This window comes from Chiloscyllium plagiosum, chromosome 6 (genome assembly GCF_004010195.1).
Source record: "Chiloscyllium plagiosum isolate BGI_BamShark_2017 chromosome 6, ASM401019v2, whole genome shotgun sequence".
NCBI lineage: Eukaryota > Metazoa > Chordata > Chondrichthyes > Orectolobiformes > Hemiscylliidae > Chiloscyllium > Chiloscyllium plagiosum.
Window position 1 is genome coordinate 25,518,026 of NC_057715.1, and position 27,970 is coordinate 25,545,995.

A 27,970-nucleotide genomic window follows, 5' to 3' on the forward strand; every position below is an offset into this window, starting at 1 on the left:
TCTCTGCTATCATCCATGTCTCTATTAACATTTTATCCGATAGAGGTTAGAATTATTCTTCAATCATATTTCAAAATTTTTTTCTTAATTATTATATAGTGTGAGTTTTAAAAGTGCTGTGTAGAGGTTGGTTTAATCTTCAATTGGTTTAATTTGGTTGAGCTCACCTAATTGAGAACATGTGAATCAACCCCTTGAAACACATTTACTTTAGATGTTTAATATTCAATAGAAATGCAAACATCAGGTAAGATTATGAGATTGAGTTAATGAATAGCAGCAAAGTTTATCAAGTGTAGACAAAATTTAACAATGTAATTGTATAATAACTAAGAACATACAAAAGGTTATGCTATCAGGAACACAGAACAGTCTTCAGACTGAATGGCTAATCTAGAACCTGGCTAATTGACAGAAAATTTCCATCCTTGTGATAAAACACATCTAGATTTTTGTGCTGACAGAAGCATGGCTTGCAGACAAAGATATCTGTCCTGAGATTTAAAAAAAACACTTGCTCATAGGGGGCCTGAGAGCAATATACCCGTGACAGCAAAGTTAACTTGAACTCAAAACTAGCCCGAGACAGGGAAACCCTCCAATTACCGAAAGGGTAAGTGTTTAAAAAACACCTTTCAGAATCTTTGTTTTATAACCAGTTCTGGGACTAACACCCCTTAGTCAAAAAATAGTCTATATGAGCACATTGCCTTATACATTAAAACTGTGGGGTGTGTTAGAGTGTTTATCTGTTCTCGTATTTCTGTATATATCTGGATAGAAACTAGTCATTGATGGTTTTGATGGCATACTGTACTTTTGTGCTACTGAAACAAAAAATACCTGCAAGGATATGTTTGAATCATTTCTGTTAGAGCACAAAGCAAAACTTTGATGTTCAGAAAGCTTTATTGATTGACAGAGACTTTGCTTCACAATTTTGATTCTTTTTACTGTCTGAATAATCATTATAAGATTTAATATGTCTTAAAGTTTTATCTTTGTAAGCGTGAAAGGTCAAATGACAAGGATAGGATAGAATATCTGCATAATGTAATAATATTCCACAAAGAGCCATTCGAAAATTTCTCATCTCAGTGACTCAATTGGTCAACTCATGTGAACAGATGAGAGATTGTATAGACTTAATTGACTTAATAGGTCTAAACTGGGGAAACCTGAAACCACCAGAGTGGATCAACCAATTCACATTAGGATTTGGATCAACTTCAGCTGTCAACCCACTGAAGAAGAAAAAGTGGATTCACTGGCACGTAACACTATTAATTCACACAGTACAAACATAGAGAGCTGTGACTATATGCTTGCACAATAGACCCTCAAAATAAGAAGTCCTTCAGCTTCAGGCAGACATCAGCCTGTTTATTTTAAATGGTTCGATGCATTTGCTAAAATAGGGCAAAAGAATGCTTTTAGTATTCATCCACTTGTATCAGGAATGTTAAATTCTTATGATAAATATTAAGTATATTCAAAATAAACTATGTTCCAATAACAGCAATTAAAATACACTTAATCAAAAATCTATGCCATATCCAGTTTCTTTTACATATATGTGTCTAAGGCAAACAGAATCTTACAGACTAACCACAAGGATTATGCAGATATTGAACAGCAATTATATTTTTTCCAATCTTACTTGGTTCAAGGTGTGTCATTGCTGTAAGATCCAAAAGGACAATTGTATATTTTAAGATAAAGAGAATGGCATAAATACATTGAAAAGGATGTTATATGTGTACATGAGAAGATGAAGAGGATAAGGATATGCTGGTATCATTAATTAAAGTGGGATGAGTGGAAAGCTTGGTTGGGTACAAACACCAACAGGGCTAAATGGCTTTATAGGTGCATTGCAAATTCAATGCAACTAATGTATATTTCTTCAGGTACTAGAAAATGATACATTGACATTAGTCCAAAACTAGATTAGAATGGTGCTGGAGAAGCACAGCAGGTCAGGCAGCGTCCGAGGAGCAGGAAAATCGACGTTTCGGGCAAAAGCCCTTCATCAGGAATAGACAGCAATTAAAATACACATAATCAAAAATCTATTCCTGATGAAGGGCTTTTGCCCGAAACGTCGATTTTCCTGCTCCTCGGATGCTGCCTGACCTGCTGTGCTTCTCCAGCACCACTCTAATCTAGACTCTGGTTTTCAGCATCTACAGTCCTTGTTTTTACCTAGTTTAATTAGTCCAAAACTATTACTGCAATTGTTTGGAGTCTTGGAGCGTAGGAAGTAGAGAAGAAGTAGACAGTTAGCTGGCAAGTTTGCCCTGCCATTCTATAAGAATGAGACTGTTCTGCCCCAGTCTTCAACTCTTCTTTCATACCACCTCCTCATGGCCTCAACTCTACAATATTTTCAAAAATCAGTCTCCCACTGCTTGAAGTACTTTTCGTGGCCTAACCTCCACAACTCCCTGGGGCAGATGTAACATAATAGTTTGAATTACCTGCCATTCCGCACTCTCCTTTTAAATTTCCCAATTGTTTCCTCCAAAAGTCCCAAACACATTTTAGCTACTTTCCTTCACAGAAGCTCTTGCTTTGTTTTTATGTTTCTTTCCAATTTACTTTTATAATCAACTTTCTCTCTTTTTAATTTGCTCTCTGAGTCATCCATTGCCAGTTCCTAAAATATTCTGAATACTCTAGTATCCCACTAGTTTTTGCCATTTTCTATGTCTTAGTTTATAGTAGGATACTCTCCTCAAATACCTTTGTTAACAACAGGTGGTTCAGCCTTCTCTCTGAGTTCACTTTTTTGACCAGAATAAATCTTTGCTGAGCATTATGTAAGACCTGCTTAAAAGTTTGCCACTGCTCATCTACTAATCTTCCTTTGAATCTATTTTTCCAGCCCGCTTGAGAGAATTCTTCATCCTTATCTCTGGAATTGTTCTTAGTTAAGTTGATGATACTGATTTAAGACCTGGGTTGTTCTCCTTCAATCTGCATGTGTGACATGCTGTGATTCCCGTAAACTCCTATCTATTCTTAATTTAACCACATTTCACATCATTGGATCTATATAGCCTGTCCTCATGTAGGTTGTGCAGCATACTACTCCAAGAAACAGTCATAGAGTCATAAAGATGTACAACACGGAAACAAACCCTTCAGTCCAGCTCATCTATGCCGATCAGATATCCTAATCTAATCTAGTCCCATTTTCCAGCACTTGGCACATAGCCCTCTATACCCTTCCTACTCATATACCTATTCAAATACCTCTTAAATGTTGCAATTGTACCAGCCTCCACCACTTCCTCTGGCAGCTCAATTCCATACACGTACCACCCACTGTATGAAGAAGTTGTCCCTTAGGTCCCTTTTATATCTTTCACCTCTCACCCTAAACCTATGCCCTCTAGTTCTGCACTCCTCCACCCCAGGAAAAAGAGTTTGTCTATTTATCCTATCAATGCCCCTCATGATTTTATGAACCTCTGTAAGGTCACCCCTCAACCTCCGACGCTCCAGGGAAAACACCCACAGCCTATTCAGCTCTCCCTATAGTTCAAATCCTCCAAACTTGGCAACATTCTTGTAAATCTTTTCTGAACTCTTTCAGGTTTCACAACATCCTTCTGATAGAAGAGAGACCAGAGTTGCATGCTATGTTCCAACAGTGGCCTAACCAATGTCCTTTACAGCCACAGCATGACCTCCCAACTCCTATACTCAGTGCACTGCCCAATAAAGGAAAGCGTGCCAAACGTCTTCTTCACTATCCTATCTACCTGTGACGCTATTTTCAATGAATTATGAACCAGCACTCCAAAGTTTCTTTGTTCAGCAACACTCCCCAGGACTTTCCCATTAAGTGTATAAGTCCTGCTAAGATTTGCCTTTCCAAAATGCAGCACCTACATTTATCTAAATTAAACTCCATTTGCCACTCCTCATCCATTGGCCCATCTGATCAAGATCCCAAAGTACTCTGAGGTGACCTTCTTTGCTGTCCACTACTCCTCCAATTTTGGTGTCATCTGCAAACTTACTAACTGCACCTCTTATGCTCGCATCCAAATCATTTATGTAAATGACAAAAAGTAGAGGACCCAGCACTGATCCTTGTGGCACTCCACTGGTCACAGGCCTCCAGTCTGAAAAATAACCCTACACCACCACCCTCTGTCTTCCACCTTGGAGCCAGTTCTGTATCCAAATGTGTAGATCTCCCTGTATTCCATGAGATCTAACCTTACTAACCAGTCTCCCACGGGGAACCTTGTCAAACACCTTACTGAAGTCTATATAGATGACATTTACCGCTTTGCCCTCATCAATCCTCTTCATTACTTCTTCAAAAGACTCAATCGTTCATGAGACATGATTTCCCACGCACAAAGCCATGCTGAATATCCCTAATCAGTCCTTGCTTTTCCAAATACATGTAAAACCTGCCCCTCAGGACACCCTGCAACAATTTACCCACCACCGATTACAGGCTCATCTGCTTTTAGTTCCCTGTTTTTTCCTTACCACCTTTCTTAATTAGTAACACCATGTTAGCCAACCTCCAGTCTTCCAGGATCTCACCTATGACTATCGATGATACAAATATCTCAGCAAGTGGCCCAGCAATCACTCCCCTAGCTTCCCACAGAGTTCTAGGGTACAACTGATCAAGTCATGTGGATTTATCCACTTTTATATATCTTAAGGCATCCAGCACTTGTTCCTCTGTAATATGGACATTTTTCAAGATGTCACCATCTATTTCCCCAAATTTAATATCTTCTATGTCCTCCTCCATTGATGCAAAATACTCATTTAGTATCTCCCCCATCTCCTGCGGCTCCACACTAAGGCTGCCTTGTTGATCTTTGAGGAGCCCTATTCTCTCCCTTCTTACCCTTTAATGGTATTTGTAAAAACCCTCTGGATTCTCCTTAACTCTATTTGCCAAAGTTATTGCATATCCCTTTTTTGCCCTCCTTATTTCCTCTTGAGTATAGTCCTGCTGCCTTTATACTCTTCAAAGAATTCACTTGATCCCTGTTGTCTGTACATGAACATATGCTTCCCCCTTTTTCTTAACCAAAACCTCAATTTCTCTAGTCGTACAGCATTTCCTACAACTACCAGCCCTTCCTTTCACCTTAACAGGAACATATCGTCTCTGACTCTTGTTATCTCATTTTTGAAGGTTTCCCATTTTCCAGCCTTCCCTTTACCTGTGAACATCTACCCCTAATCAGCTTTTGAAAGTTCTTGCCTAATAACATCAAAATTGGCCTTCCTCCAATTGAAAGCTTCAACTTTAAGATCCATTATAGCCTTTTCCAACACTATTTTAAAACTAATAGAATTATGATCACTGGTCCCAAAGTGTTTCCCAACTAACACCTGCCCTATTTCCCAAGAGTAGGTCAAGTTTTGCACCTTCAATAGTAGGTACATGCACATACTGAATCAAAACATTTTCTTGTACATATTTAACAACTTCCTTTCCATCTGAACCCTTAACACAATGGCAATCCCAGTCTATGTTTAGAAAGTTAAATTCACCTACCATAACCACACTATTACTCTTACAGATAACTGAAATCTCTTTCCAAATTTGTTTCTCAATTTCCCTCTGACTATTAGGAGATTTATAATAAAATCCCAATAAAATAATCATCCCTTTCTTATTTCTCAGTTCCACCCAAATAACTTTCCTGGATGTATTCCCAGGAATATCCTCCCTAAGTACAGCAGTAATGCTGTCAGTTATCAAATAGCATTTTTATCCTGGAACGTTAAGCTGCCAGTCCTGTCCACCCCTGAGCCAGTCTCTGTAATCGTTATGATATTCCAGCCTCATGTTCCTCACCATGCCCTGAGTTCATCAGCCTTCTCTGTTAGGCCCCTTGCTCTGAATTAATGCAGTTTAATTTATCAGTCTTACCTTGTTCTCTGCTTTGTCCCTGCCTGCCCTGACTGTTTAACTCACTCCTTTTCCCAAATGTACCAGTCTTGGATTGATCTCTTTCCTCACTATTTCCCTAGGTGTCCCACCTCCCCTAACTGTACTAGTTTAAACCAAGCCATTCTAGCAAATCTCCCTGTCAGTATATTGGTCCCCTTCCAATTCAGGTGCAAGCCATCCTTTTTGTACAGATCACTTCTACCCCAGAAGAGATTCCAATGATCCAAAAATGTGAACCCTTCTCCCCTGCACCAGCTCCTCAGCCACACATTCAGCTGCTTTATCCTCCTATTCCTACCTTCACTAGCTCATAGCACCAGGGGTAATTCAGATATTACTACCCTCGAGGACTGCCTTTTTAAATTCCTTCCTAACTTTCTGTATTCTCCCTTCAGAATCTTATCCTTTTCCCTTCCTATGTCGTTAGTTCCAATGTGCACAATGATCTCCTGCTGGTCCCTTTTCTCTTTGAGAATATTCTGCACCCTCTCTGAGATATCCTTGATCCTGGCACCAGACCATTCTGATTTTTCACTGCTGGCCTCAGAAACGTCTGTCTGTGCCTGTGACTACAGGGTCCCCTAACACAATCGAACACTTGGAACTCGACGTCCCCCTCATTACATTAGAGCCTGTCTTGACACCAGAAACTTGGCTGTTTATGCTACATTACCCTGAGAGTCCATCACAACCTACATTTTCCAAAACAGCATACTTGTTTGAGACGGCGATAGCCATAGGAGACTCCTGCACTACCTGCCTACCCCTCCTGCCTTTCCTGGAGTTAACCAATCCACCTGACTGTAGCTGTGGTTTTTCTCCCTTTCTATAACTGCCATCCATCACATCCCCTAGCTCTTGTAAATTCCGCATTGCCTCTAACAACTGCTCCAACTGATCCATGCGAACTGATAGGATTTGTAACCAAAAACACTACAGACATAATCCTCAATAACATGGAAACTGTCGCTAAACTCCCACATCCGACAGGAGGAGCATATCACTCTACTCAAGGCTAGCTTTGCTCCTTCACAATCTCCATCTTATTGCTTTTTAAAAAAACACTGCTCCAGGCTAACTTAGAGCTTATCGTTCATATTTTAAAAAATTTAATCAAGAGAGATATCTCAACAAAACATAGATAATCAAGAAAGAATCCACTCTATTCACTACTGTAAGTTTACAGCAAGGTTACATATTAAAATTATGCACTTATCTGTTCCTATGCTGTGAGCTCTCCCACACAGGTTCGTCCAAGGTCAGCTGTGAATTTCTCTGTTTGTTAATTTTTCCCAGACGCACTCCGATGTCCAGAGATACATGAACTCAAAGAGCAAAAGCAGTCACTGTGCAGATTCACTGCTGTGTCAGACAGCAGTGTGGGTTTGTTTCTCTCTCTCCCTCACTGACCATGTGGTTGCTCCCTTTGTCTGTGTTCCTCCTTTTAAAAGTGCTGTATTTTCCCCCAAAGTTCCAAAATAATGCAACAACATATAAAACACAAATTGCTGCTCTTGGAATTCAACAAAATCACCTCCAACAATTAAAATACCTCCAAAAAACGAGCAACTCTTACAGCCACAATTTTTTCCAATCTTCCATCTTGGATTCCTTAATGAACTCTACAAATTCATCTTCCATTTTATCCTTGTCCATCTGATTTTTCCAGTTAATATAGAGATTTAAATCACCTATGACAATTGTATTGCCATTTCTACACACTTTCATTATTTCCTGATTTATACTTTGTCGCAGTGAGGCAACTCTTATAGATAACACTCTCCCATTGCTATTTCTTATTTCCACCTGAACTGCTTCCACATCACAATCTATTACACCTATTTCACATATACCATTCACACTGAATCCTTCCTTTAAATCCTTCCTTTATTACATTCAATTCTGGCCTCTTCCTATCGGATGGATGTTGTGAAACTTGAAAGGGTTCAGAAAAGATTTACAAGGATGTTTCTAGGGTTGGAGGATTTGAGCTATACGGAGAGGCTGAACAGGCTGGGGCTGTTTTCCCTGGAGTGTCAAAAGTTGATGGATGACCTTATAGAGGTTTACAAAATTATGAGGGGCATGGATAGGGTAAATAGGCAAAGTCTTTTCCCTGGGGATCGGGGAGTCCAGAATAGAGGGCATAGGTTTAGGGTGAGAGGGAAAAGATATAAAAGAGACCTATGGGGCAACTCTTTCACACAGAGAGTGGTATGTGCGTGGAATGAGCTGCCAGAGGAAGTGGAGGATATTGGTACAATTGCAACATTTGGATAAGTATGTGAATAGGAAGGGTTTGGAGGGATATGGGCCGGGTGCTGGTAGGTGGGACTAGATTGGGTTGGGATATCTGCTCGGCATGGACTGGTTGGACCGAAGGGTCTGTTTCCATGCTGTACATCTCTATGACTCTACGACTCTATAACAACACAATGCGCTGTCCTTTTCCTTTTGTTCTATTTTTATGGAACATCAAATTCCCTTGAATTTTGATTTTCCAGTCTTGGTCACATTACAACCATGTGTCTGTAATAGTTATCAATGCTTTTTTTTTCAATTTATGCTGTGACCTCATCTATCTTGTTACAAATGCTGCATGCGTTCAGATAGAGTCTTAAGCTTTAACTTTTTACCAGTTTTGCTTTGATTGTAATTTCCACTGCACTTTTCCATTTATATTTTCTGTCCCATCTAGTCACACCTTAATTATTGTTTGTCTCTTAACTGTCCTGTACATATGTTCTCTCATTTCTTTCTGATTTTTTAAAACTTCCTTTCTCTTCATCCCCACCGCTTCTGCTCCACCCTCATTTTAAACCCCTGTCTACAGTCCTAGTTTTACAATTTGACAGAATACTGATGTGCTAGTTTTTTTTCAACTGAGATTGCATCTTCATCCCTGCATGTTTATTTTGTGACTAATATTAGCAATGGCGATATTTTGACCGCAAAGTGAACAAAACTGGCCAATTAAAAGCAACATGTTATATTTGTTCCATAATGTTTAAACAGCTTAACCCACCCCATATCTCTATGTGAAAATGGACCTGCCATCATCCATTATATTTGAAATCTACAGAACTACCATCTATATCAAGATATACAGACTTTAGACTTCCTTTGTATTCAGGTATCGCAGGTAAGGCGAGGAAGTATTGCCCATCATGAATTGACCTATTTGAACATGTCGTCTAATGACTCTTTAATGCTAAGATGCACAAGAATATTTAAAAGATAAGGTTGATGAGGAAATATCCTAATAGCTTTTCATATACCAAAAAAGTGAAAAATATAAAAGGTAGAGCAATTTTTGCTGCTTTTTACCATGTTTACCAATGATTTTTTGATAATTTATGCTATTTGTACTGAGATTTTACCATAGCTACCCTGTTAATCTCTGCATCATTATGTAAAACGAACATGGAATAAAATGCTGTCACACCAGTTAGAGTGCATTTTCAATTGAACTTCAATTTAAGGCTGTGCTTTGATGCTACCTCCTGCAGTTGTAAATCAGACTTCACTCACTATCACCGACATCTTTCCTCATCATCCATATGTTTTTCACTGTAAAGCTTTGTGCAAATAATGCATCTTCAATTTTGTGAAGATTAACAGACCATGGAAGAGTTATTCCAATGCACAAGTTGGTGGAAGCATTGCCATAACTTATTGCCCTTGCATTATTATAAATAGCAAGGAAACACAAACATTCCAAGTATGTTTCCTCAATAAAAAATGTAGTGTTAGTGATTGCATGGTATAATATTTGTACAAAGATGAAAAGATAGATATTTTTAAGTTGCATCTTGTTAGCTAGATCTTCTAATCTGTGTTCTTTTATTGTTATTAATGACCCATTTATAATAAGATTAAAGTTCGATAACAAAGAGTTAGTGCACACATACTGGTGAAATAATTGTTCATTAAAAAAAACCCTTTTGAACCCAGAGAGTGGTGGCTGTGTGGAATGCTCTGCCCCAGAGGGCAGTGGAGGCCCACTCTCTGGATTCATTTAAGAAGGAGTTGGATAGAGCTCTCAAAGATAGTGGAATCAAGGGTTATGGAGATAAGGCAGGAACAGGATACTAATTAGGAATGATCAGCCATGATTATATTGAATGGCGGTGCAGGCTCGAAGGGCTGAATGGCCTACTCCTGCACCTATTGTCTATTGAAGGAGAGTCCTTGTCCACATTCAAATAAGTCCTAAGGGACATTATGGATATTGAGGAAACAGAAGTGGATGAGTGTGAAATCTGAGTACAGCTCCACACCACGGTGACAAGATATGGGAGCTGGGCTAGAGTCCATGACCAATTGAGCCTACTGATGAAGGGCTTATGCCCAAAATGTCTATTCTCCTGTTCCTCAGATGCTGCCTGAGGTGCTGTGCTTTTCCAGCACCACAGTCTCAACTCTGATCTCCAGTATCTGCAGTCCTCACTTTCTCTCAATTGAACCTACTGTACAACTCAATACAACGATTGTCCATCTTGGGCTTCAAGTCCACTTTGATGCCTACTTAACATATTGATTGATTTTTTTTGAGAGATAAAATATTCGTCTATCCCAGTACTAAATTCATTCAACGAAAGGGAAGAGTAAAGAATACATTATCTTCATCAACAGAGCCAATGTGAAACTCTAAAGAAATTGACCTCATTGTCAAATTTATGTTTAGAGATGTATGGCTCTAACTGACTGCTATGCTACAAGAAGAGATACTATTATCAACATAGAACATAGAACATAGATCCCAGTACTAAATTCATTCAACGAAAGGGAAGAGTAAAGAATACATTATCTTCATCAACAGAGCCAATGTGAAACTCTAAAGAAATTGACCTCATTGTCAAATTGATGTTTAGAGATGTATGGCTCTAACTGACTGCTATGCTACAAGAAGAGATACTATTATCAACATAATAAGCCAAAATTAATTTAAAAACAAACTAAAGAATGGCATCAAATGATTTTTCAACACAACTATTAAGATAGTTTATTTTGTTAACATTTTCTTGATAGCATCGAATAAATAGTCTCGCTCCCCTCACTTTACAAGAAAATAGAAGATTCAATAGTTGACATCAGGAACTTCTTCTATTTCTGCAGCACTTAGGTCAAATGAATGGTATTTGCGATTTCAAGTGGCATTTACCTTCCTTTTTTCAATCAATAAATATTATGAAAATTGTACTGGAAAGCCATCTTTATCATTCACCAGTTGCTCACCAAATGTAAAGTGTATTCTGTAAGCATAAATAAACTGTAATTAAATTAAAGCTATCTCAATAACTGAGCTAAAAAAACGTGGAGGATTTTGTGAGATGTAATTATAATCATCTGACAAGCCCAAGTATCTCAGATGGAATATGCAAAGTCGACTGCCTCAGAATTACCATTTTTTTAATCAAAGGGCACTCCCAGGTTAAAGAGCCATGAGGAAACTTGTATCTCTTGCATAACAGCTGGTGGCGATGAAAGGATATCTGCAAACTGTTCAATTTAAAAAAGGCAAAAGAGCTAAACATGGGATATGCGAACAAACTTTGTTTCAGAAGCTTGATTCTGAACAAGGCCACAAGGATTGATAACAGCAAGGATTATTGGAAGCTCTTCTCTCCCAGTTTCTGTCAAGCTCAAAAACCAACCAATGAAAAGCAATTTGGAGTAACAACAATGATTCACTGATAACTATGGGACATCGGTTTCTTCGCCATTACAGAGAAATCAAGACAACACATAAACAGTTGAACTTAGATATTTTCATTCTCACAACCCAACAGTCTCTTAAAAACTGTAAAATGCAACTGTTCCCACTTCCCTGCTTCTCCCAGATAACTCTTTGCCCATCGTTATAAGCTCCTCGATATTTGTGTGTGCATTTGATGCTTTGCTTTTTTTTTTGCCATCATATGGACTCCATGTTATTTCCCTCAAGAATGCTTTGGATTTGTCTCTCTTTCATTTTTGATTTTGTTAGCAGAGTTTACTTGAAGTGAGGCAACTGTCAAGGAACAAGTGAATATATATTCAACACAAATCAGAATATCCTGGGTACTTTCTCCTTTTCGAATGTTCAGTGTTGTGATGGAGTTTGATTAATTAAATATGGACAGTTCATTTGCGATAACATCTATGGACTTAATAACATTGTAATCACAATATTAAAAAAGAATATTTGTGAAGAAAGCATAGCAGATGATTGCTTTTTCAATTTGATTATGCTCTGAAGATATCCAGAGATTTATTTAGTTGTAAATACACATGACCTTTGTAAACACATCAAATACAATAAAGTTGTTTTATGACGAGATTGTTACATCTCACATATCAAGAGAGCAAAGTAAACATCTTTGAAAATTACATTTGGGCAGAGAAATAATAAGACTTTTTAACTAAATGAAGAAAGTAGAGCCACAATTTCTAGATGTAAAGTCAACACATTTAAAATGCTGCAGCTTAAAATATTTGGCAAGTTTATACATAGTTGAGCCATATTTTGTTATTTGAGTGCAAGATTTTGCTGATTAAATCTGAAAGAGCAGAATAAAGCTGAAAACAGTGGAAATTGGAAAGAAAAATATAAGATTCTAGAAAAATACAAGGTTTTGGCCAGTCAGCAACTGAAGAAAGAAAAGACATTGAGAGTTTGGGCAGAACTTGACTTCAGAACTAAAACTCAAATGGTGAACAAACATATAGCCATAAAAAAAGAGGCAAGAGGAGGATATGTGGGAATGCACTCTCCCCCACCCCACCATCTTTTGGAAGGGATACTTTGCATCTAATTGTGCTGTACTCCACGTGAGGACCTGAAATTGTCATATTCTGCAGCACTAACATTGTTTCCCTTGATGAACTTCAAATTCACCAAAACATTATTTCTGAACATTTATTGCTAAATATTTTTGTTAATTTATTTTGTTTGAAAATTAAACAAAAACATTTTTTGAAAAAAATCAAAAAGCTCAAAAGTTTACTGGAAATGTTGAAATTCTTCCTTGTTGTTTTAAATAGGATTTCTGGACTGAATGTGTGATGCTGGGAAAGCACAGCAGGTCAGGCAGCATCCGAGAAGCAAGAAAATTAATGTTTCGGGTATAAACTCTTATTCAGGAATGGTTGATGAAGGGCTTTTGCCTGAAATGTCAATTTTCCTGGTCCTCAGATGCTGTCTGACCTGCTGTGTTTTTCCAGCACCACACTCTCGACTCTAATCTCCAGCATCTGCAGTCCTCACTTTCGCCTTTTGGACTGAATGGACTCCCGCGTTCTAATGACTTTGACAAGCACGAACACCATAACATTTAATTTTGAATGACTCTTTGTTTTTGCAGCTTATTCCCAATCGAATATTGACATTTATTTTAAAATTGCCTTTCTATTTACAACTGCTTCAGTTACTTTGAGTAATAGAGATTATTGTTTGGGGTTTATTGTCTGCTGTTGCAAATAGTTTCCCTGTTCATTCTTTTAAGAGTCACAAACTCAACTTTCTGTGATCTTCTGTCTGAGCTTCTCCACATTCTTCGTAATGTGAAACAGTGACCAAAATGGAAAACAATATTGCAACGGTGATCGAGTCATTGTGTTGCAAAGTTTTTTGCATAAATTCTACAAATAAGATTACCTAATAAAGGATGGCGGAATAAAATACATTCAAACCTTGGATACTCAAGAGGAGATTTGCAGATGATTTTTTAAAATTCATTTCGTCAGCCCTGCAGAATGTGTTACTCAGTTGCTTTCTTGAACTGTGCAGTTTATATCATGTAGATACATCTGCAGTGCTATTAGGGAGGGAATTCAAGTATTTTGACCGCGCAACAGTGAAAGAACAGATGATATAGCTCAACATTAAGATGGGCTGTGACTTGGAAGAGGACTTGCAAGTGACGAAGTTCCCATATGTCTACTACCCTTGTCTTTCTAGGTGCTGCCTTGATGAATTGTTGCAGTAGATCCTTTAGATGGTACACCCTGCTGCTGCTGTGTATCAGAGGGAGTGATGATGATTGACACCTAATCCACAAATTTTCAGTCCCTCCCATCACCATGTTCAGTAGCAGCAATGTGTTCCATCAACAAAATGCACTGCTGAAATTCATCAAGAGTCTTTGACAGTATCGTCCAACCTCTGACCACTACCATCTACAGAGAGTAGTAGTTGAAGGGAGTTTCTCGAAATGGAGAAAGGTGACCAGTGGTGTTCCACAGGAGTCAGTGTTGGGGCCACTGTTGTTTGTAATATACATAAATGATCTGGAAGAGGGCACTGTTGGTATGATCAGCAAGTTTGCAGATGACACAAAAATTGGTGGAGGAGCAGAAAGCATAAGGGTCTTTCAGAGAATACAGGGGGATATAGATAGACTGGAGAGTTGGATGGAAAAATGGCAGATGGTTTTCAATCCAGACAAATGTGAGGTGATGCATTTAGGCAAGACTAATTCTAAAGCGAATTAGACAATGAACGGAAGAGCCTTGGGAAAAGTTAATGGGCAAAGAGATCTGGGAGTGCAGGTCCATTGTACCCTGAAGCTGGCTGCATAGGTGGATAGAGTAGTCAAGAAGGCATATAGTATGCATGCCTTCATTGGACGGGGTATTGAGTATGAGAGCTGGCAAGTCATGTTAAAAGTGTACAAGTTATTGGTTTGGCCGCATTTAGAATACTATGTATAGTTCTGGTCGCCACATTACCAAAAGGATGTGGAAGCTTTGAGAGGGTGCAGAGAAGGTTTACGAGGATGTTGCCTGGTATGGAAGGTGCTAGCTATGAAGAAAGGTTGAGTAGGTTAGATTTATTTTCATTAGAAAAAAGGAGTTTGAGGGGGGACCTGATTGAGGTTTATAAAATCATGAAGGGTATAGACTGGGTAGATAGAGACAAGCTTTTTCCCAGGGTGAAGGATTCAATAACACGAAGTCACACTTTCAAGGTGAGAGGTGGAAAGTTTAAGGGGGATACACGCGGCAAGTACTTTACACAGAGGGCGGTGGGTGTTTGGAACGCGTTGCCAACAGAAGTGGTAGAGGCAGGCACGGTAGATTCATTCAAGACGTGTCTGGACAGATGCATGAGTAGGTGGGGAGTAGAGGGATACAGATACTTAGGAATTGACCGACAGGTTTTGACAGTACATTTGGATCGGTTCAGGCTTGGCGGGCCAAAGGGCCTGATTCTGGGCTGTAAAATTTCTTTGTTCTTTGTTTAGAAGGACATACACATGAGAACACAACCACCTGCAAGTTTCCCTCTTTGCCACCCACTGGAAATATATTGCCATGACTTCAGTGTCGCTGGATTAATATCTCAACTATAAAGGTTTTTTTTGAAAAGGACTTCAAACTGGCAGATTACTATTTTAATTATTCCCCGTGGCTTAATTACTGAGCTGGCTTTCTCAAAGTTCATAAAGCTACATTCAATCTATCTTCACCCTTCCGATATCATGTTTTATGTAATGCCTTTATTGGCTGCCACAAACTAAAGTGGAAGCAAGTTACAGCAAAGTTAGAGTCTCATGACTGTAGCAAGTTATTCAGTACTGATCCAAATACATTTCTCCAAACATTCTGCAACATATTGGATACAAGACAGGAATCTACTCAGACAGTGGGGGAGCGGTGGGGAGTCAGTGTTATTGGGTTGAAGTGGACTTTTAGAATAAAGAACATTACAGCTTAGGAACAGGCCCTTCGGTCCTCCAAGCCCATGCTGATACAGATCCTCTATCTAAATCTGTTGCCTATTTTCGAAGAAAGTTTTAGTGAGAAGAACAGAATTGTCATCCCCTTAAGAGCTTTTGTTAAGCTGCTCAATGGATATTATGAGCAAAGACTCATAATATTTGCTTAGAGGAAAAAGTGCTACCAGATAAACTGGTGGTGCATGAATAATTCCAAGCCAAGTCCATCTTTTGCTAATCAAACTTCCAGAACAATCTTGTCCAAGTGAATGATATAACATGCAATGGCTTTACAAAATTACAACATGTAATTTACATCAGAGGATTGGTGATTGCTTAATCTACCAACGTCAAAGTATCCACAGAAATTAAACCAAAACCAATGTCTTTACTTAGTCATGTGCATGATTACACATTGGATGATAACAGTGTAAATTGTTTTTAATGTTTATGAATGTTATAAATTTATTCCAGTTCTTTCTTCACTCCCACACCACTCCTTCCAATAACATTTCTTGTGTTTAGTGGAATTTTCAATATTTATGATGGTATTCAACAGCAGTGTTAATATATCGGGCAATTGGAGCTATAGTTAGCACATGACCAGAATACCAGAGTTAATAATGTTTCTCTGTCTCAGTCATTCAGCTATGTTTCAGTCAGGCCTGATTTCCAATGTTTTAGTCAACATCTAGAAAGTCAATTGCCTCATTACAAATCTTTGATTTTTTAAAAGAATTTTGAGAAGGACTGGATTTTATGCTAACTAGGAAAGTTACAAAGGCATGGGGACATGATTTTGTGCTGCCTCTATGCTATAAGATGACATTATGTAAACAGTTCAACAAGGAACACAGATCTATTAAACACAGGTTAAGTTTATGACTTGCTTGTACTTATTATGTTGGCTGAAAGAATTCCCTGGTGTTGAGATGATGTTTCACATAATAATGGACTGCTGTGAAGTGTAGCACAGTCACTGTTTTGAAGCTTGTCATTTTGTTTAGAAACAGTATAGTGGATGGTTTTAATTTCACCTGTTTGTCAGGCAACTGAAAGTATCAGTTCCAATGCTGGTTTCACACCCTGCCCCATTTTATCAACAGAGAACTAGCAATCTTGGCATTATCAATGTTACCAGTTACAGAGATGAAGGCTACAATTTCTTGGGTGACTAGATTCCCAAAGGATATTAAAATGGCTCCTTTTGAAAATGCTGTTTTGTCATAAATGAGAAGGAGCTTTATCTAATGAATATCCAGGTTGTACGTGCATAGTAGCATCCCATAATGCCACACAGATGGGAAGCCACCAGTACACATTTGTCTTCCGACAGTGTATAGTGCTAAGATTATTTAATGCATTATCTAGTCAAGGCAAACGCATCTGTGAGACTAGGATATTCTGCCACATTTTCAATTATGAAATTGATATCCAAAATTAGTGAAGCACTGCTTAATGCAAATATCCACCAGGTGGATACAAGGAAGGCACTCCACTATCCAGTTACTGGAAAGATTCATCTGATTGGACAATCCTGCAAGGTCCTATTATGTAGGCATGCAATGGTATCCAAAACAAGAGCATGAAGCAGAACCTATGTCCATGAGAGACATCATTCAGGAGGTGAAAAATGGGAGAACAAGGCAACTATTTATGAAGACAGTGAAACTAAGGCGAAGGCTGAAGAAATTCCAGTTTGCTAGAGCTGCAACAAGGGAAATAAATCTAACAGTGTTTAAGGTTCAAAAAATTTGCAATTAAAGTCAAAGTTACCATGCACACATACTGTTGTTTAGATACTCCAAACCAATGCTCACTGATATCGTTTACTTGATCTTAGATACTACTAGTGTCCATGTATTTATTTTTTACTTCAGAAAACTGTTCCAGTGCAAATGGATTTTCTGAATTATTGAATGGAACAATTAGAACCTGAAAAGGTCAACTGATGATCCAAGATAAGCTTCTCCCAGCACAATAAATGGGATTGTTCCTCGGAGGAGCTTACCAGTTCTCCAGATGTTCACCATTTTTTCTTGGCAAAAGAAGCATGTAGCTAACATATTAGTGCGTTTACTTAAGTTGAGCCAAATGTCTCACAAAAGATCATTAAGAATCTCAGATGTACTATAACTAGCTATTAAGTAATATGTAATAAACCTATTCATGCTTCTTCAAAATTATGTCAATCTTCTGCTTAGGACATCAAGTGGGCATTCCTCCCCATCAGTACCAACAGGAAGGATTGATGGCAGTAATCTACCGAAAACATCTCAAGATTTTAGCTTGTACCTTTAAAAGAAAAATGAATAATAATTTATTAACATTGCATTATAGATTAGTGTTTTTATTTCCTACAATACTTCTGTTTTCTAATTTTATATGGTAAACATATTTTAGTCCCTGATCTGATGTTTACTCAACCTTCTACCGACAATTTGAACTCCAGGAATTTGCCCAATCAAATCTAGTTGACAAAGTCTAGAACGTGGCCAAATTTGAGAGAGCGATGTGTAAAGTTTAACAGTCCATATTCACATTACTATATTCACAGTCCAGATGATGTTCTCTGGACTGAGAATGATTGACAATATCTGTGACTTCTGTTTCACTCAAAACAACCTCCTCTTCCCACACTAGGCCACAATCACTTTCATCTATCTTCCTTTATGGTTTATTAATACCCTCTTCCTCTCCCTCTTCTGCATTTTTACCCTCGTCAAACATGGTACTTCTTTTTGGGGCCCCAGTCTTGAATGGTTTATTTGTTTTCTCACCTTGTTATGCAAATAGCATTATGTTCCTATCATGTAATTGATGAATTTATTATGCAATTAATGTAATTAATTAATTTAGTAATTGATGTGCTCTACTCTGCTCTTCAATTTGCTTCCCTATTGTCTTTTTATATTTGACAGTGCAAACAAAGATACCACTGGCAAATTTCATGATCTCAGGGAGCTCAAAACCACCTTCTTGAATGCAATTAAGTTTGGGCAATAAATGCCCAATAAATGGGCAATAAATGCTGGCCTAGACAACCGTGAATACATGGCATGAATGAATAATAAAAAATGTGGCGCCATTGATATTACGTCCAATTCACAAAAAGGATAACTGGCTTTCAGATTACACACGTGAAGTAACAACTGTAATAGATCCTGATATACTACCATAATCATGCCAGTCCTACACTGTCTATTAATCATTTCAAATATCACTACTAACTAATTTTGCAAAGTACTTCAATGTTACATTGAGCAATTAGATTTTTGATTGAAAAGTCCAGCACAGCATTATTATGCAACAAATTTTGCGTAGAAAGTATTTTATCTTTAGCACTATTTAGTTTCTTCAATACACTAGAGACAGCAAAATGTCTTTTAATAGAGAACTACCCAGCCTCTCGGCTTGCTATGAACTTAAAATTACTTTCACAAACGGACTATAGCTTTTCTGCTGACCAAAAAATTAATTCTAATTGTATTACACCCAAACTACCAAAGCTACCACTATTCAAATTATGTTTATAACATAAGAAATAAGTAAGTGTGCATTCAGTTTAATGGCTACATTTTATTTTATATATTTTGGACAAAATGAGATTATGTTTGTGTTCAATTCATTTGAGTTACGTGACCTTTATTCTTTGATTTTCAGAGTTATTTTAGCTTACTTAATGTTGTTTTCAGAATCACATTGACCTTTATTGGGTAACAGAAAGATTTGACCTGCCTCTGCAATCTGCCCATGTGAAATACATATGCTGAGCATTACTAGTGGCTGCAGCAGTGGTAAGTGAAGAATTTACAAAAATTTGAGTTGACACATTTTATCAAATGTGGAAAGATGAAGACAAAACAGCTGGTATCCCTGTCGTAAGCAATCTTCTGATGATTGAATAAAAGTGTCAAGAAAATGGTTGGTTGATAGTCTTTTGTTCTCCGCCATCTAGCTTGATGTTAGTTTGAGCTGTCATTTACGTATCACAGTAGTGTGATTTATCAATAGAGAGAATGACCTTGTGGTTCCACTTCAAGTAAAACAAGAAGACAGCACCACCTACTGAAGTTTACAGCTTCCAAGCTAACTGGTTTCAGTGATCAAGTTTCAACTTAATTAACCTTTATTATTTTCTGATCCCACCATTAACTTTGTGGGTGATTTGTGGCATTAAAAGAAATTTCCAATGAATATTGTATGATTAATTGAAAATTCTGACAGCATGGGCGAATGAGTTGAGGTAGATTATCTATCTCAAAAGTCATTTTTTGGAATTATATGACTGTGTTAGCATGTAACAAACTATTGAATCCATGTTTTCTCTTTCATAGGAGCCTTTGTTCAGGAGAACTTTGCAAATGAAACTCAATTAATCCCTGAAGCTCAAACACAAAGTAATAAACTTGCCTTTAATTTTGCAGTGATAGGCAGCTTGCTTTTCAAAGAAGGCAGATGACTTTAATTGCAAAGGTGCCCCTTTATTTGGACTTCAACAACTTCAGAGCCAAGTTAAAAACCACAGCTGCTTCTTATTAGATGCTTAACATCTGATCACAAGCCATTTAATATTTTGCTAATATTCTTCTGCTGGTTAGATTGATTTGATAGAACATGTGGTTTGTTTGAAAATTTTCAAACCAAAGTATTTTTAATAGACTTCAAAGGATTTTAAGAACTAAATGATTAGTGTGTTTATATTACTATTCAGAACCAGAAATAATTACATTACTGGAAAAATAATAAAAAGAGCTTAATATTCTCATATGGCGATTTCAGATAAATAATTACTTTAGTTTCCTGTTCCTTGGCAGTCTGTGGAACGAAACAGAGTAATGAATTGTAATAGATCATAGGTATGCAACTAGTATTTATTGAAATCAACAGTAATAAACTACACATTTGTATAATTAGTTTACCAGAACCATTTTCTCCATTTATCTCATTTCTAATGGCTTTTGACTTTATAGCTTTTGTATGGTTCCTGATCATTAGCAGTTATACTGCTGATATACTGGGATCTTACATACAGTAGCTGAGTGCTTTCAATGCCTGAAGAAAAGACTGGTGGTTGAAAAGCATCAGATCAAAAGCTTGTCCCATTGAGAAAAGTCAACAAAGTGTTGAAGCTAATACAAGTATGGATCATTTTCAGGGATGCAGATGTATATTGCAGAATATACAGTACAGCAGGTAGCTTGTTAAAATTTCATCTCTATATTGCCCAATTAGGGAGAATATACTTGTTTTCTTTGAAATGTATCAAGGAAACTCTTTGCTACCATTGTGCTGGTCTCCAAGTTGAAGGACAACACACAAATTGCAACATGCTGTTCACACCTCAGAACATTTCAATTAATCTCCTACCAAGCTGAGCTTGCAGGAAATAGTACACCAAAAATGCAAATTTCCATAGTTTTTGTTAAATTTCCTGTTGCAATGTCACTAAATAGAAAAAGAAGGGGATATTTACAGCTTCAATCAGCTCCCACTTCCCATTACTGATGCACAAAGTACCTCAATAGGGAAAAAAAATGTCTTCTAGATTGGATTGCATCCCCATTCTTAACAGCAAAATAGATACAAGTTCACTTCAGTTGCAATAATGTGTTGCTTGTGTAATGCATTTTTTTGATGTTTGTTCAAAGCTAATTAATAAATTGTAATTGATAGCGCAACCTAAGAAGACAGATTGCTGCTCTACCACAAGTAATGTTTTTCTTTCCTGACTGTTTTACGTGCAATAGATGGAACTTTTTTCATACATTAACCATTTGACAGTTGTGATTGAATTCACGGTCTTTTCCCAAATAAAATGTATTGGCTTGTTGACTTTATTCAGGAAATGGAATCAATAGCTTATAGTTTTGAAATCTATGAAATAACATTCAACATTAGAAATTTGCTGAAAAGACATTCTGGTATGTACTATATTAAAGAATACTTTTCTGTTTTAAAATTAACAACAGAGTCTGATGATCGAGGCTTCATAGCTTGTAATAAGCAGATGAGCGGGGGTGAGCTGTCTCCTTTTCTTAAGCCTCCTCAATTGATTACAACAACATTTTGAGTTTATATTAATACAAGGATATTCCTTTCTCCAATTAAAACAGTGTTAATTATTTTTACTGTAAGCAATAAGGCCCCAATCACAAGATTTTTCATTAAAGAAATAAATCTTGCTCTCTGTCAAATCCGAGAAAACTAAGAACAATAACATGAAGTGTATGACCTTCATGTGTGGTCACTAGGGATCTCAAAAATACACAAAGTTAAAAGGAGATAGTGCTGGAGGAGGTGTCCTTGAGATATAACTGGTTCCAATTGTATTTTCAAATCATTCTTTTCAGGTCTGTCTATGGTGTCATTGTCTAGTAATCTACATTTGTTAATGTCTTTCTTAGATTATAACAGATTTTGATGGATCTGGATTGTACTGAGTCACCCTTTCCACAGACCACCCAACCTCTGAGGATGATTAATTGGTTCCCTCACCTACACCTTGAGGTGGAGTTGGATTTTTAAGTAGTTTGCATTGTCACAATTCAATTCCCATCAGTTCTAACCAGTTGAAACTTTTGAAAATGATGTCTTCAAATACAAAGGGATGTAGCCTCCTGACAAGTTATTTTCTCTTATTCAAGCCTCTTTGCTCTCATGTATTCGCAATTAATTATTAACTTTATTTCTGCTACTCCACAAAAACCTGGTCCCAATTTTATTCCTACAATAAGAAATATATCTCTCCCATTCCTTCATCTTTCATCTGTTAACAGGAAGATGCAACCATTAGTATAAAACAGTGTAGTTGCTAATTGCTATATAAATCAATGAGTATGGTGATCTACTCAGCAGTTGGATTCCATTTATAACTTGTTGTTTTCTAGTGTAAAAACAGCACTTGTTATTTGGGATGCTCACTTTTAAGAATAGCCATGGAAAATGATCACAACTACATATAAATTCAATGATGTAAATTCTGTTTATCTTAAAAATCAAGCATCCCATCACTTGCAAATTAAATATATAAGTCATGTTTGAGAGCATTTTATGTCACATTGAATGTTAAATAATAAATGGATTATGTTCATTAAATGTATATATAAACTTACCGTGTATATGATTTTTGACAGAGAAGTAAATTATACATATTCATTTTGTTTCAAAATGGGATTCAACTTTGTCTGACCCATGTCCCATACTTCAGCCCTAGCCCCTCCTATCCCTCCTAAAACAGTGATAGAGACCCTTTGTCCTCCCTTACCAGCCACGCAGCATCCACGTCCAGAGGATAATTAACCACCTTCAGTGGGATATCAGCACTGGACACATATTCCCCTCCCCTCCATTGTGAGTCTTCCTCAAGGACTGTTCCTCCCAGAACACCCATTTGGTCCTCCTTCACTCGTATCACCAGCAACAGAAATCCAAAAAAATTACATACTCATTGTAAATACAACAATCCTATTAACTAGAGTGTAATTAATACATAAAATACTGGAATGTTTTGAACAAAATGTTAATATTTCCCTCAAAATGTAAATTTTCCAATTCATTTGGCTGATTTGGTGGAGTGATGGGTGAAGCTTGGTCTTCTATGCACCTACAGTGACAACATCTAAAACAAAAATGGGGGGAGCATGGTGGCTCAGTGGTTAGCACTGCCACCTCACAGTACCAGGGACCCAGGTTCAATCTCAGCCTGTATGGTAACTGTCTGTGTGGAGTCTGCACATTCTTCCTGTGTCTGTTTGTTTGGATTTCTTCTGAGTTCTCTGGTTTCCTCCCAATGTCCAAAGATGTGCAATTTAGGTGGATTGGCCATGCCAAATTGCCCCAGACTGTTAAGAGATTTCTAGTTTGGGTGGATGAGCCATGGGAAATGCAAGGTTACAGGGATGGGGTGGATTGCTGTTTAGAAGATTGGTGTTGAATCAATGGGCCAAATGGCCTTCTTCCACACTGTAGGGAGTCTATGAAAAACAGCTTGAATTTATATAGCACTTATTCACCGAATGAAGTAAGACAGGACACTGTGTGATCAGTGAAGCTTTGGTATTATACTGTCCAATGAAATATTAGAATAGATCACTAAATAATAACTGAAAGAAATAGGTTTTAAGAAGTATCTTGAAGTGGGGAGGGAGAGCAAGACAAAGAGGCAGAAATATGAATTCCAGGTTTTAAAGTCCAAGCAGCTGAAGCAACAGTCAACAACGGTGGAAATTCAGAAGAGCCAGACAAAAGTTTAAATCTGGAAAAAAATGCACTATGTGTGAGGCAGCAACGTGTTGATGAATTCAGACAATATAAGTCTCCAAAGCAAATCACAAATGGCTAATCAGCAAGTCAACCAAAGATCTGCAACAATTTTAAAATACAAGTCAACCTCTTGTTGTTTTAAGGAGTAATGATACAAACCACACTGCAGGTTGCAAACTTCATTCACTGACACCATACATCATGAATTGGGCCAACTGGTGACTGCAATCATCTGAGGAATATTTGTGTCAGAGTACTTTAGATTAGATTACATTACAGTGTAGAAACAGGCCCTTCGGCCCAACAAGTCCACGCCGACCCGCCGAAGCGAAACCCACCCATACCCCTACATTTACCCCTTACCTAACACTACGTGCAATTTAGCATGGCCAATTCACCTGACCCTGCACATCTTTTGGACTGTGGGAGGAAACTGGAGCACCCGGAGGAAACCCACGCAGACACGGGGAGAACGTGCAAACTCCACACAGTCAGTCGCCTGAGGCGGGAATTGAACGGGGTCTCAGGCGCTGTGAGGCAGCAGTGCTAACCACTGTGCCACCGTGCCGCCCACTGTATCAAGTGGCACAGAAGCTTCTGAAATGCGCTCCCATCTGCAATACAACCTTCAATAATTGTGTCGCCTATTTAACATAATTAAAATGTTCCAATGATTCCTCCTTACCGCATACTCAGAAAGTTGAAGTTGTTGTGCCAAAATTATTTTGAGTTTCTTTTTACTTTTAGCTGCCTCCAATCTGACATGAACCAGTGATAAAACACTTGAATTATATTAGTGAGTTCATCTTACTGTAGGTTGCTGTTTAATAATGCATTCTGCATTGAGTGTACTCAATTGATTGCATTCTCACCTCTGTCTCAGAAGTCGCACATTGAAGTATCACTCCAGGTCTTGAGCACATAATCTATACAATAGAGTGTAGTATTGATGGAGTGTTGCAGTGTCGCAGATGACAACCTTCAGATGAGTTGTTAAACCAAAGCCCAGTCAGCCTGCTCAGGTGAATATTAATGATGCCATGGCACTACACTAAAGACCAAGTGAATACTTTCCCAGTGATCTGCCAATATTCCTCTCTCACATAGCACAAAAAGGATATGAACAGGCCATTCATTTTGCAGTATTTTGCTGGAAGTAAAATGGTTGCCATTTGCAACCTATAGAGATCATGTTTTATCAGGTGGATGCATTGATTTTCTTTCATCGTAACTGCTTTGATTTCAATTTGTTATTCCATTACTTTTATTTGTTAGATTTGTTTAAAATTAAATGAACCCATTATATCATGAGCTTTTTATGATATTGCCTCATAAGAGGAATCAGTTAATGCATCCCAGTGTTATTGGATATTTCCCAATGCCATAATCACGCCAACCTAGTTTAAAATTGAACCTAGGAGATAGTGGCTTCAACTTAATTAACTTTAAGGTTCAGATAGTCTTGTTTCTCTCCTCTTGAAGTTTTGTTTCAGCTGTCTTATTTAAATGCTTTGATTCAAACACTGGCTCAGGGCCTGAACTTAAACACAGGTAGTAAAGCATTACCATAAAGGTTTGTGTTTGAAGTACTGCAAGATCCTGAAGGATGCTTGAGGGATAGAAACATCATGAAAGTTTTTTGTTGAACTGGTTATGAGATTATTTGTTATTCGTACATATGAAGCAGACCCATAATACTCTCCAACAGGGAACTCCTGTTTCTGTACAGGGGAAAGATTTATATGCCTCAATCGGTAAAATAATAGCATTTATGTAGGTTGTTCAGTGGTGGTATAGCAGACATTGAGCCTATTACAGATGTATTATAAATTATTAATCTGAAGAATTAAAGCAAGGCAAGCTAAAAAAAAGAAAATGTCTACTTTACAATTAAACATCAAAGATGTAATTCAGATTACAAGGTACCAGTTTAGTAGCAACAAAGGATGGCACTAAATATTTAATATTTATTGAGAAAAATAACAGCATACATGAAAATCCACTTCACAAAATATGATGCATAATGTAAATGCTCTCGTGGTCCCCCCACTTCCACATCCACAAGACCTTCAGCACACATGTTTAACAGAAACAGCTAAGTAGTAACATTGTCCAGTGAGGCTCTTGGGGTTGTTGCAGTATTATTGTTTCTGTTGTGGTTTGCAAAACACAGACCTGAGGTCAGTGCAGCCTTAGCAATATTCCTGCTAATATCCTGTCAATGCTTTTCCCATCAAGTGGGGTAAAAGTAAAATTGCTCATCATTCATGTTCCTTGTCACATTTCTTGTACTGCTGCCCTGGCGTGATGTATGCCTTCTGTTTCTCTTGCTTGGCCTGGATAATGTATTACTTGTAGCTTTATTCGATTTCAAATACTTCGTTTTTCCTAATTTCCCCACTCAGTGCCTGTTTGCCTTTGACTATAATGAAGTGCATCATGGCAGTAAATGTGTTTGACAGTTATTTTGAATAGCTACTGCTTTTCAAAACAAAAATGCATTATCATCATTATTATTATCATAATACTTAACACATGTTACAACTGAGCAACTTCTAATAGTTTATTTCCCAATAGAAAACGCCTGCTTTATAACAGTCATTTTCCCATGAAGTAATATCAGCTAGATGTTATTCAATGGTTGGTGCTCAAACCCTTCACTAATACACTTGTCAATGTCAAGTTTGGGTATTATACAGCAATTATATTTGAATTAAAATCAGGTAAACAATATTGAAGCCTGTTTTTTAGAGAATTTTTTCCATTGGCACTTCACAAATTCAGATGCACCTCTTTAACAAACTTCCCTCAGGCATAATTCCATTCTTTTTTGCCCAACAGGACAATGAATAAGGTAGTTTCAGATTATTAACTGTTGTCAAATGAGATTAAAGTTTGCTGATCAAAGAAAATGTTCATTTTCACATGGGGTCATTGATCATTAATAAAATGTTTGCTTTTCAGTAAGAGATTGGAAAGATAATAATTGACGAAAGAGAGTGGCAATGTATAACCTCTGACCAATGTAATATTGTCAGCGTAGCTGTTTCAAGAAATGCCTTGGGCTTAATGAGGCTGCAACAACAACTTATATTTATAGAACGCTTCAATTAGAATAAAATGAGACATAAAACAAGATTTAAAACTTAGTCAAATAAGGCCATGTTAATGTGGATAGCCAAACATTTGATAAGAGGTAGGTTTTCAGAAACATTTCGGAAGTAAAAAGAGGTAGAGTGAATATTTGCTCCACCGAGTCCCCATTTTGTCCATCAGTCCCCAACATCTCAGGGTACAGTCTACTGATAACAGTGTCTTGCACTTGAGGCTATTGAGGTTGGCGTTGGACTGGCTTCACTACATCATGGCATATTGTAGACCAACTTGAATACAGTTGTCCATTTCAATGCTGTAATTTTAGAATGCACCAACTTCTCATTTTGTAATGTTGTTGCCAGCCCACTTAGTGAGTGAGGACACGTACCCATCTGATGCTTTATAACCGGGTGTGTCTCAGGGCACTTTGCTTGCTTTCTTTGTACTCACTCGCTGTGCACCTACTTGGATGCTCCCAGCGTCTCTGCCTTGCCTCGCCTTGCCCTTTTAAGTATTGCTGCATCATTCAGAACTTAACAAGCTCATCGTCCTTCTGTCTTGCCTTACCTCTTAGCACAAATGCAAAGCCAGGCAGCTTGTTAGGATTGCCAACAATGATCAGCCAAGGGGGCGGACATGTTAGTTTACAGTACCATGCTAGTCAAACATCACACCCACAACATGTGTGCCAGAAACATACACAGCAAACACATTGAATATGCATCAACCAAATGGCCTAGTCTCAAAGTCAAAGGAGAGTGGTCGTCAGTCAGTGAGGTACCAACACAGTAAGTCAACATACCTGGATAGTTAGACACTCTGAGCAGTCAGGATTGGGGGTTTCATATCATTACAATGCTGGGAGAGGACCATGCTCAATTCTGCAGGTCTAGTGCAACCAGAATGAACAATAGTGATAAGTCAGGTAGGAGAAAGTGAGGACTGCAGATGCTGGAGTACC

At 37.8% G+C, this 27,970-nt stretch overlaps 1 long non-coding RNA gene across 1 annotated transcript; it reads left to right on the forward strand.

The window, feature by feature from the left end:
• The first annotated feature begins 380 nt into the window (after positions 1-380).
• On the forward strand, positions 381-22,692 carry LOC122551119. Its single transcript, XR_006312010.1, has 4 exons — positions 381-613; positions 8,963-9,089; positions 19,344-19,445; positions 19,986-22,692. It is a non-coding gene; the product is annotated as an uncharacterized LOC122551119 (long non-coding RNA).
• Positions 22,693-27,970: the final 5,278 nt, after the last annotated feature.